At 43.8% G+C, this 9,024-nt stretch overlaps 1 protein-coding gene across 2 annotated transcripts in view; it reads right to left on the minus strand.

Moving 5' to 3' along the window:
• pdzd2 (PDZ domain containing 2) overlaps positions 1-8,687 on the minus strand; it is a 376,364-nt gene extending 367,677 nt beyond the window's left edge. For both annotated transcript variants that reach the window (XM_033031783.1, XM_033031770.1), the window contains exon 1: positions 8,439-8,687. The gene's annotated coding sequence lies outside the window, so the exon portion shown is untranslated. The remainder of the gene's footprint in view (positions 1-8,438) is intronic.
• Positions 8,688-9,024: the final 337 nt, after the last annotated feature.

Raw genomic sequence — 9,024 nt, forward strand, 5'->3', positions numbered from 1 at the left:
TCACAATGCAAAACTGAACTGAGCTCCAAACAGCATGACTCACCAAATACAACCATTCTAGTGCCTCTTCCAGCGTACAAAGATCAAGATGTCACACTTTGAATATTTATAAATGATGAATGATAATAACATCCTTGCTTTGATATTAGCTCAAGAACACCAAAGTCCCAGACAAAATACCAGAATAATTTATTAACAGCGTCATCATTTATCTGTGAAATTCTCTGCCAATGTGAAAATGCATGCAGAATTGAATTATCGTGCAAAATGCTGTCCTTTTAAAAAGAATCATCTTTAAGTTTGCACCACAAAAGAAACATGGAAAAAATGTTCGCTCAAAATTTTCAAATGTCAAAGAATATCATTTAACATTTAGCTCTTGAGAATATCTAGATAATGAAATGAGTAACCTTGGATTGAAGTGACATGTTTTTCCAATGAAAAGGTCATCAATGAGGAACACACAGTTCTGGTGAGGCTCAGACAAGGGTGGGGGGTGGGAGACTAGCTGGGAGCACATCTGTCCCTGACGATCATTAAACATTTTAAGAACTCAGGCATTTGAAGGCTTAGCATTTAAAACGGTTCTGTTTCACACGTCCCTCAGAACAATCAAATTTAAATTCCTGTGTATCCTGGCACGGTGAGATTTTTTTGCAATATGTTGTTGATGTGGAAATAAAGCTGCCGCAGGTTGGAAAATATGACACTCTGTGACCTTAATTTAAATGAAAGATCTTTAACTCTTCCCAATTTAAATATGAAAGTCAAAATCATGAAATGTAGTTAATTGAAAATCCTCAGGAATAGTTCAAGGAGGGTTGTGGCTGATCTTAAATCTGTGAGTCATGTCTTCCAAAGCCTTTCCAATACCTGCATAAGTCAAGCGTGTGATGGAATAGCTTTGCCGAAATAAGCATAGCTCCAACAACACAACCATGCTATCTAGCATAAGCAGTCCTGCTTGGTTGGCAGCCCATCTACCATTCTACAGGTTTAGGCCCATCACCATAGGTGCCAGGACAAAATACCTACAGTTACTTGCTGCTGCTGCTGCTTGGAAGGCATCTGCCAAAACCAACTAGAAAGCAAAGGAGCACCAAAGGTTATGGGGAGAAGGCAGGAGAATGGGGTTAAGAGGGAGAGATAGATCAGCCATGATTGAATGGTGGAGTAGACTTGATGGGCCAAATGGCTTAATTCTACCCCTATTCCTTATGACCGTATGACCATGAGCAGCAAGTTCTGCTCCATTGCACATGCCATTCTGATGATAATATAATGTTATTAACTCATCATCACTGAATTTAAATCCCGGTAGTCCTCTCTTAACATATACATTATAGCTAGGACTGGAATAGTTCAAGGCAGTATCTTATCACCAACACCTTCTCAAGAACAACGAAGGAATGGCACCAAAACACTAGCTATGTGTACTCAAGTTCACACCAACAACTCAAGGGTCCATCTAAGTTGAATCTTCAGTAAAATATTTACAATCGGGAAGCGTCGTCTTTAAGTTAACTTAGCAAACAGAAACACTGTATGTCTCGGTGGACATGAAGGATCCTGCATCATGATTTTAACAACAAGCAGGGAGATCTATCCTTAATTTCCTGAGCAATCAATTATGATTTTGTATCAATTTGCAAAGTACAATCCCTTAATTCATACTAAGTATAATGGTTTCTCGTCACTATGGACATATCTTAAATCCAAGTTGGTACAGGAAGACGACACTGATGTATACGTTCGACCATGAGATGGTGAATGATAGAATGGACACGAGGTTTATCCCTTGCCTTGACTTCATATGTTCTGTGCACAAATCTGAGTTTCATGTTTTTCACTCAGTAGTTCATGCAACATTCCTTACTTCAGACCCTGTTAAATCTGCCAACCCAGGAGAAAGACCGTGATTCATTAGCTATTGGGAGTCTCAGGTATTCCTCCAACAATTTGCATTGGATTTTGTTTGGAACTGGACAGTCTAATGTTTGAATTATTTTGCAGCTAAATAGATATAAGAAGCTTATTTTTAAAGAATGGCTATGAAGCAAGTCATGATATCACTTTGCAGTTGCCTCATTTAGGCCTCACCTTGTATTATGCTTAATAAATGCTTCCAGCTACTAACTGTCAGTATCATCATAACCAAGAAGCGCATGGGAGATAATAGACTTAGGGGATATAAATGGCAGAAAGGGGTTGCATTGAGAGGTGGTACAGTCCAGATGGGCTGAATTGCCTCTTCCACGTCATAGGAAATTATTCATATTGTATCCATTTTCAGTACAATCCCTTAATTCATATTTAGTGTAATGGTTTCTCGTCACTATGAATGTATCTTAAATCCAACCATGACAGCAAATCTGGACAGGGACAAAGGTTGATTGTGTCTATTTTTATTACTTTTAACGTTGCTAACTTAGTAACTTCGTAATTACACCTTAGCACTGCACAAGAACTTAATAAGTTCGCCTGTCATTCATTGTAACCAAACTGATACAAGCTCCTAGAAATGCATCTACCACAAAGGAATGATAAAGCCAAAATTTAAAATTATCTAACAAACCATCAACCAAACCAAAATAAACAAATATGTAATGGCTGATCTTGTGTCCTTCACAAATGTGCATGCAGGAGCCAGTGCTGGTTGGGTCGCATGTACACGGTTCTTGGTTTCAGAGCTAAATGTGTAAAGTGGGATCCAAAGAAAGGAACATTCACATTTATATATTGCGTTTCATGACCAGACATCATAACAAAGAACTTTACAACCACCAATATATTTTTGAGGTACAGGTACACTTGCAAAGCAGTGATTAGGAAGCTGAGGGAAAACAATTGGTTTAGCAGAGAAGATTTGAAAAATACCAAGCGCTACTCAGCAACTATGGGGTGGGAGTTTGCAACCTTCACGTGGTCCGCTCTGTTGTGACAAATGCAATCAACCCGGTGTGCACAATCAAATAAGATCAAATAGAACAAGTTGTCCTACAACTTTAGGCTGTGCACGCGATACGCAAGAAGATTAGTAACTATCATGTCTCTGCAAAGAACCAATCATAATGACATTGCAGATATCTTTGTGGAGACTATTATTTAGTAAGTGCAAAGTTCCCACTAAATACCAAGAGTTTTTGGAAAGATGTTGTCAAGTTGGAAAGGGTACAGAGAAGATTGCCGAGGATGTTGCCAGGACTCAAGGGTGTGAGCTATAGGGAGAGATTGAGCAGGCTGGGCTCTATTCCTTGTTGTGCAGGAGGACGAGGGGTGATCTTATAAAGGTGCATAAAATCATGAGAGGAATAGATTGGGTAGGAGAAGCGAGGGCCAGATGACATAGGTTTAAGATGAAGGGGAAAAGATTTAATGAGTATCTGAGGGGTAACTTTTTCACACAAAGGGTGGTGGGTGTATGGAACCAGCTGCCAGAGGAGGTAGTTGAGGCTGGGACGATCACAATGTTTATACAACAATGAGACACCTACTTGGATGGGATAGGCTTAGAGGGATATGGGCCAAACACAGGCAAGTGGGACTAGTGTAGCTGGGATATGTTGGCCGGTGTGGGCAAGTTGGGCCGAAGGGCCTGTTTCCACGCTGTATGACTGTATACCTCTAAGAGAATTAAAGAGAATTAATATTGCAATATCTAACAAGGAAATATTTAATCCAAAACAGGGACACATCATTGATAAATAGTAACACTGCAGGTAAATTATGCATCACGTTTAATTGAATTATTTCCTTATTTAGTCAAGAGTGTGTATTTGCCATAAGCACCCAATAGGAACCAGAACAACGACAGTCTTACTTTCTACAGTGTAATAGTTACTTTCTACAGTTTAATTAGATGCAAGAAAAAAACAAATGTAAAATAGTTAATAGTTTATAGTACAACAACAATCAAGTAAACTAGACCATGATAGTGCAAAAAAATCAAACCATGTAAAGCAACCATAGTAGTGCGAACTATCTCCTTGGGATTGAAGGGGTTTGGGGTTGGGTTGTGGTAGAGGCTGTTCTTGCACCTGAAGATAATACATAACAGTCTGAAGAAGGGTCTCGACCTGAAACGTCGCCTAATCCTTCTCTACATAGATGCTGCCTAATCGGCTGAGTTTCTCCAGCATTTTTTATCTACCTTCAGGCTCATATACCTTCTTCCCAATGGTAGTAATGGCCAGGGTCACTAATGATAATAGCTGCCTTCTAAAGGCAGCACTTCCTGTAGATCCCTTCAATGGTGGGAGATCAGAACCCATGATGGACCGGGCAATGTCCACCACTTTCTGCAGCCTCCTTCATTCTTGACCAATCACTGATACCATCCTGATGTGCTTCACTGGTTCTGGCCTCTTCACATCCCTGAATTTAACTGCCCCACGACTGACAGCCTTGACCTAAATCCAGATTCTCTTCCCACTAAACCACCGCACTCCCTATCTTTTCTTCTTTTAAGGCACTCCATAAATCTCACCATTTTGATTGAGCAGTTTCATGTTCACGATGTTGGGGGAGTCCAGAACCAGGGGCCACAGTTTAAGATTAAGTGGTAAGCCATTTAGAACGGAGACGAGGAAACACTTTTTCACACAGAGAGTTATGAGTCTGTGGAATTCTCTGCCTCAGAGGGCAGTGGAGGCCGGTTCTCTGGATACTTCCAAGAGAGAGCTAGATAGGGCTCTTAAAGATAGCGGAGTCAGGGGATATGGGGAGAAGGCAGGAACGGGGTACTGATTGGGGATGATCAGCCATGATCACATTGAATGGCAGTGCTGGCTCGAGGGACTGAATGACCTACTCCTGCACCTATTGTCTATTGTCTCTTGCTATCTATATTTGTGGTTCCTTATCAGTTTTTGTCTCACAATGTTCCACTGAAAACCTTGAAATGTTTTTTGATGTTAAAGGCATTAATAAATGTAAGTTATCGAGTCTTACAGCACAAAGCCAGGCCCATGGCCCACCACATCAATGCCAATATTCAAATACTTTTTTACCCTGATTCAACACTAATCCCATATTAGTCTCCCATGTCAAGGTGGGGCAGAGGGAAGAGGGGAATAAAGGGAGAGGAAAAGGGGGGTTGATATTAGGTTGGTGACAGTGGTGTCACGCGGGAGACCAGGTTTGCCCACTGTGCAGCCTAGAAATCTGCCTTGAGGAGGGAAGCTACTGAGCCCAGCCCCAGTTTGTTCCCAGGGACCAGAGAACGGGGGAGGGGGAGGGTGAGGGAGTCGTCGGCGGGGCCTTGTCTTCCACGCTCTCAAGGTCAGCTGCGGGAAGTGCCCTGGGACACAAACGGTGAACGGTGCCTGGGCAAGGTGAGGGATAACGGTTCACTGGACAATCTGAAAGGAGGTGATGGCTGGAGGCCCTGCAACAGCCTGGGGCTTGACTGGATCAGGCGCCTCTCCAAGAGACCGAGCGCACAGGCCTGATGCAGCCTGCACAGCACAAAGCAGTGGAGCAGCGGTGGAGGACACCTATGGCTTTGCTTGGCCAGGCCAACCCTGCATTGCGGCAAGAACAGGCCTTTATGGCCAGATGCACAAAGCAATTTGGACTGAAAATGGCACCAACACCTGGCGACTCATGGTCTTAGTGGACTAATTCTATATACTTTGCAATTAATCGGGAATTGTACTTATATGTAGTAATACTTTACTGAACTGTATGAAAAAATAATTTCATTGCATCTGTGTACATATGATAATAAAGAACCAATGGGCCCTGGTATAGAAACATAGAAAATAGGTGCAGGAGTAGGCCATTCGGCCCTTCGAGCCTGCACCGCCATTCAATATGATCATGGCTGATCATTCAACTCAGTATCCTGTACCTGCCTTCTCTCCATACCCCCTGATCCCTTTAGCCACAAGGGCCACATCTAACTCCCTCTTAAATATAGCCAATGAACTGGCTTCAACTACCTTCTGTGGTAGAGAATTCCAGAGATTCACCACTCTCTGTGTGAAAAATGTTTTCCTCATCTTGGTCCTAAAAGAATTCCCACTTATCCTTAAACTGTGACCCCTTGTTCTGGACTTCCCCAACATCGGGAGCAATCTTCCTGCATCTAGCCTGTCCAACCCCTTAAGAATTTTGTAAGTTTCTATAAGATCCCCCCTCAATCTTCTAAATTCTAGCGAGTACAAACCGAGTCTATCCAGTCTTTCTTCATATGAAAGTTCTGACATCCCAGGAATCAGTCTGGTGAACCTTCTCTGTACTCCCTCTATGGCAAGAATGTCTTTCCTCAGATTATGAGACCAAAATCCTCGTATACTCATTAATTTCCCCTAGTTTCAATTAATCACAGGCATACTAGGGGCAATTTATGGTCAATTAAATTATCCTTTTACACATCTTTGGGATGTCGGAGGAAACCCATGTGCTCACGGGGAGAATGTGCAAATTCCACACAGACCGCACTGGAGCTGAGGACCACACCCAGGTTGGTATTGGCATTGGTTTATTGTTTCCATGTATATGAGGTACAGTGAAAAACGTTTTTGTTAGCATGCTATCAAATTGAATCAGATTATACTATACTACACTACACGGTGTACAGACAAAGCAGACCCAAGAAGAACAGGTAGTGCAAAGAGAAAAGTGCAGAAAATAATTTACAGCATTTATACCGTGGCATTACAGTTCCAAACAAAAGTCCAATGTCGGCAATGAGGTAGGTTGGGAGATCAGGCTACACTAGCTCATAGGAAGCCTGTTTCATAGTCTGAAAACTGAGGGGATACAGCTGTTCCCAAGTCTGATGCCATTTGCTTTCAAGCTCTGAGGCAACAGTTCTACCAGTTGCACCACTGTGCTACATTGCATCACTGAACCAAGACTTGCATCTTTCAAGATGCTTGAAAGCATCTGCTCCCAAGATGAGGTTTTCCATTCTAGGACCTTGAGATCTTGTCTTTCTTTAGCAAATGTGGTTTCCCACCTGCTGTCATAGATGCATCCCGATATCCCGTCGTTCTGGTCTCACTCCCTCTCCCCCCAATGGAACAAGGATAGAGTTCCCCTGGTCCTTGCCTTTCACCCCACATACCTCCGTATCCAACACATCGTTCTCCGACATTTCCGCCACCTTCAACGTGATCTCACTACCTGTTACTTCCTCCCATTCCCACCCCATTCCATGGAGACTACTCTATCTGCAATCCCATGGTTCATCCATACCATCCCACTCAAACCAGCCCCTCTCCAAGTACTTTCTCCAGCCTAAGCTGCTTGGGTAGTTTAAATCCCAACAGTATAAACATTAAATACTCAAATTTTTTACGCCATTTTTGTTCCCCTCTTCTCTGTACCCCACCTGGATGCACACCTCCCTTTCCCTTTCCTCCATCCCTTAGCACCTATATTCCTTCATCAGGCATTACATTTCAGTCCTCTTCTATCCTTATCTCACTATTTGTCTTTTCATCTCTGGCCTTGGCCAATCAACCAACCTCCTCTTACCTCCCTCGACCTGTATCCACCTATCACTTGCCAGGCTTTGTCCCACCCAACTCCTCTTCCAGCTTTCTGCCCCCTATTACAATCAATCTGAAGAAGGGTCCTGATCTGAAACATTGCAATTCATGTTATCCAGTGATCTGTCTGACCCGTTAAATTTGTGGATGATACAAAAATAGGCGGAGAGGAAAGTAGTGTTGAGGAAGCAGGGAGTCTGCAGAAGGGCCTCGGACAGGTTAGGATTGGGCAAAGAAGAGGCAAATGAAATGGTCATGTATTTTAGTAGAATGGAATAAAGGCATAGTCTACTTTCTAAATGGGGAGATGATTCAGAATTCAGAGGTACAAAGGGACTTGGGAGTGCTGGTGAAGGATTCCCAAACCGTTAATTTGCAGGATTCTTAGTTTCTTGGTCCTCTAAAATATTCCAAATTGAGGTGGAACTGCAGGTGGAGGTGGAACTGACTCAGCGGTACGAAGGTGTCAACAGTTATGGGGAGAATGCACGAGAATGGGGCTGAGAGGAAGAAATTGTTCAGCCATAATTGAATGGCAGAGTGGACTCGATGGGCTGGATAGCCCAATTCTGCTCCAATGTCTTCTGGTCTACCTATCACGTTAGATCCACCAATGTAAACCGCTCCATCTGCCTCCGCTAGTCAGGCAATTGGGGTTGGTCTATAAACGCCGCCACGAACAGCTACGTCCAAACCCCTTGAATAACTCCACTATCACTTTGATGAACGAAAGCAAATTCAAACTCTATTCTCGAAAGTTTGTGTTCCTTGATAAAGAACAAAAGATCCGTCAATCAACTTCAGTGACAAATGTAAATAAGTGCTGGAGTAACTCAGCGGGACAGGCAGCGTCTCTGGAGAGAAGGAATGGGTGACATTTCGAGGAGACCCTTCTCCAGATACCCAATGGAATATAGCGTTTATCAAAGAACCACTTACTTTAAACTGTTCCCCCTTCTCGTAACTTGAGGCCACTTTTTTCTTTCATATATTTGGCTGTTTTGATTTTTTTTTCCCCCCTGTGTCATCCACACTTGCACATATCTTAACTAGTTCCACCCCAGTTACTTCACCGACAGTCGTGTTGAATCCGGGCTCGGTCCGGGGAGGAGTGTCTGGCCCGCGGTGGACCTGGTTCGGCTCCTGCGGGAGACGTGAAGTGATGTTGTTCACGACCCTCCGGGAGAAGGCACCTCCCTCCCTCCACCCACCGGCCGCTGCTCTGCCTCTGCCTCTGCCTCTCCGCACAGGCTGAACTCGCCAGCTCCCACCCTTCGCCCTTGCAGCCGACTGAACCTGCCGCTGGGCGGGGGCAGAAGTTCGCTGTGATCGACAGCGAGCCGAGCAGTGCCCCGTTCAGCTGCTCCCTCCCAGTGGCCGGTGTGGGACCGTCCGTGATCCCGAGTGTGGAGCAGGTCTATCTGCCTGAGATTATGGCACCGACCGCAGCGAGACTAAACTACAGCTTCTCCTGCCCCTCGGTGGATAGTTTCTCATTGTACAACTGTTGCGTTCATTTTTGTAG

This window comes from Amblyraja radiata, chromosome 1, assembly GCF_010909765.2.
Source record: "Amblyraja radiata isolate CabotCenter1 chromosome 1, sAmbRad1.1.pri, whole genome shotgun sequence".
Lineage (NCBI taxonomy): Eukaryota > Metazoa > Chordata > Chondrichthyes > Rajiformes > Rajidae > Amblyraja > Amblyraja radiata.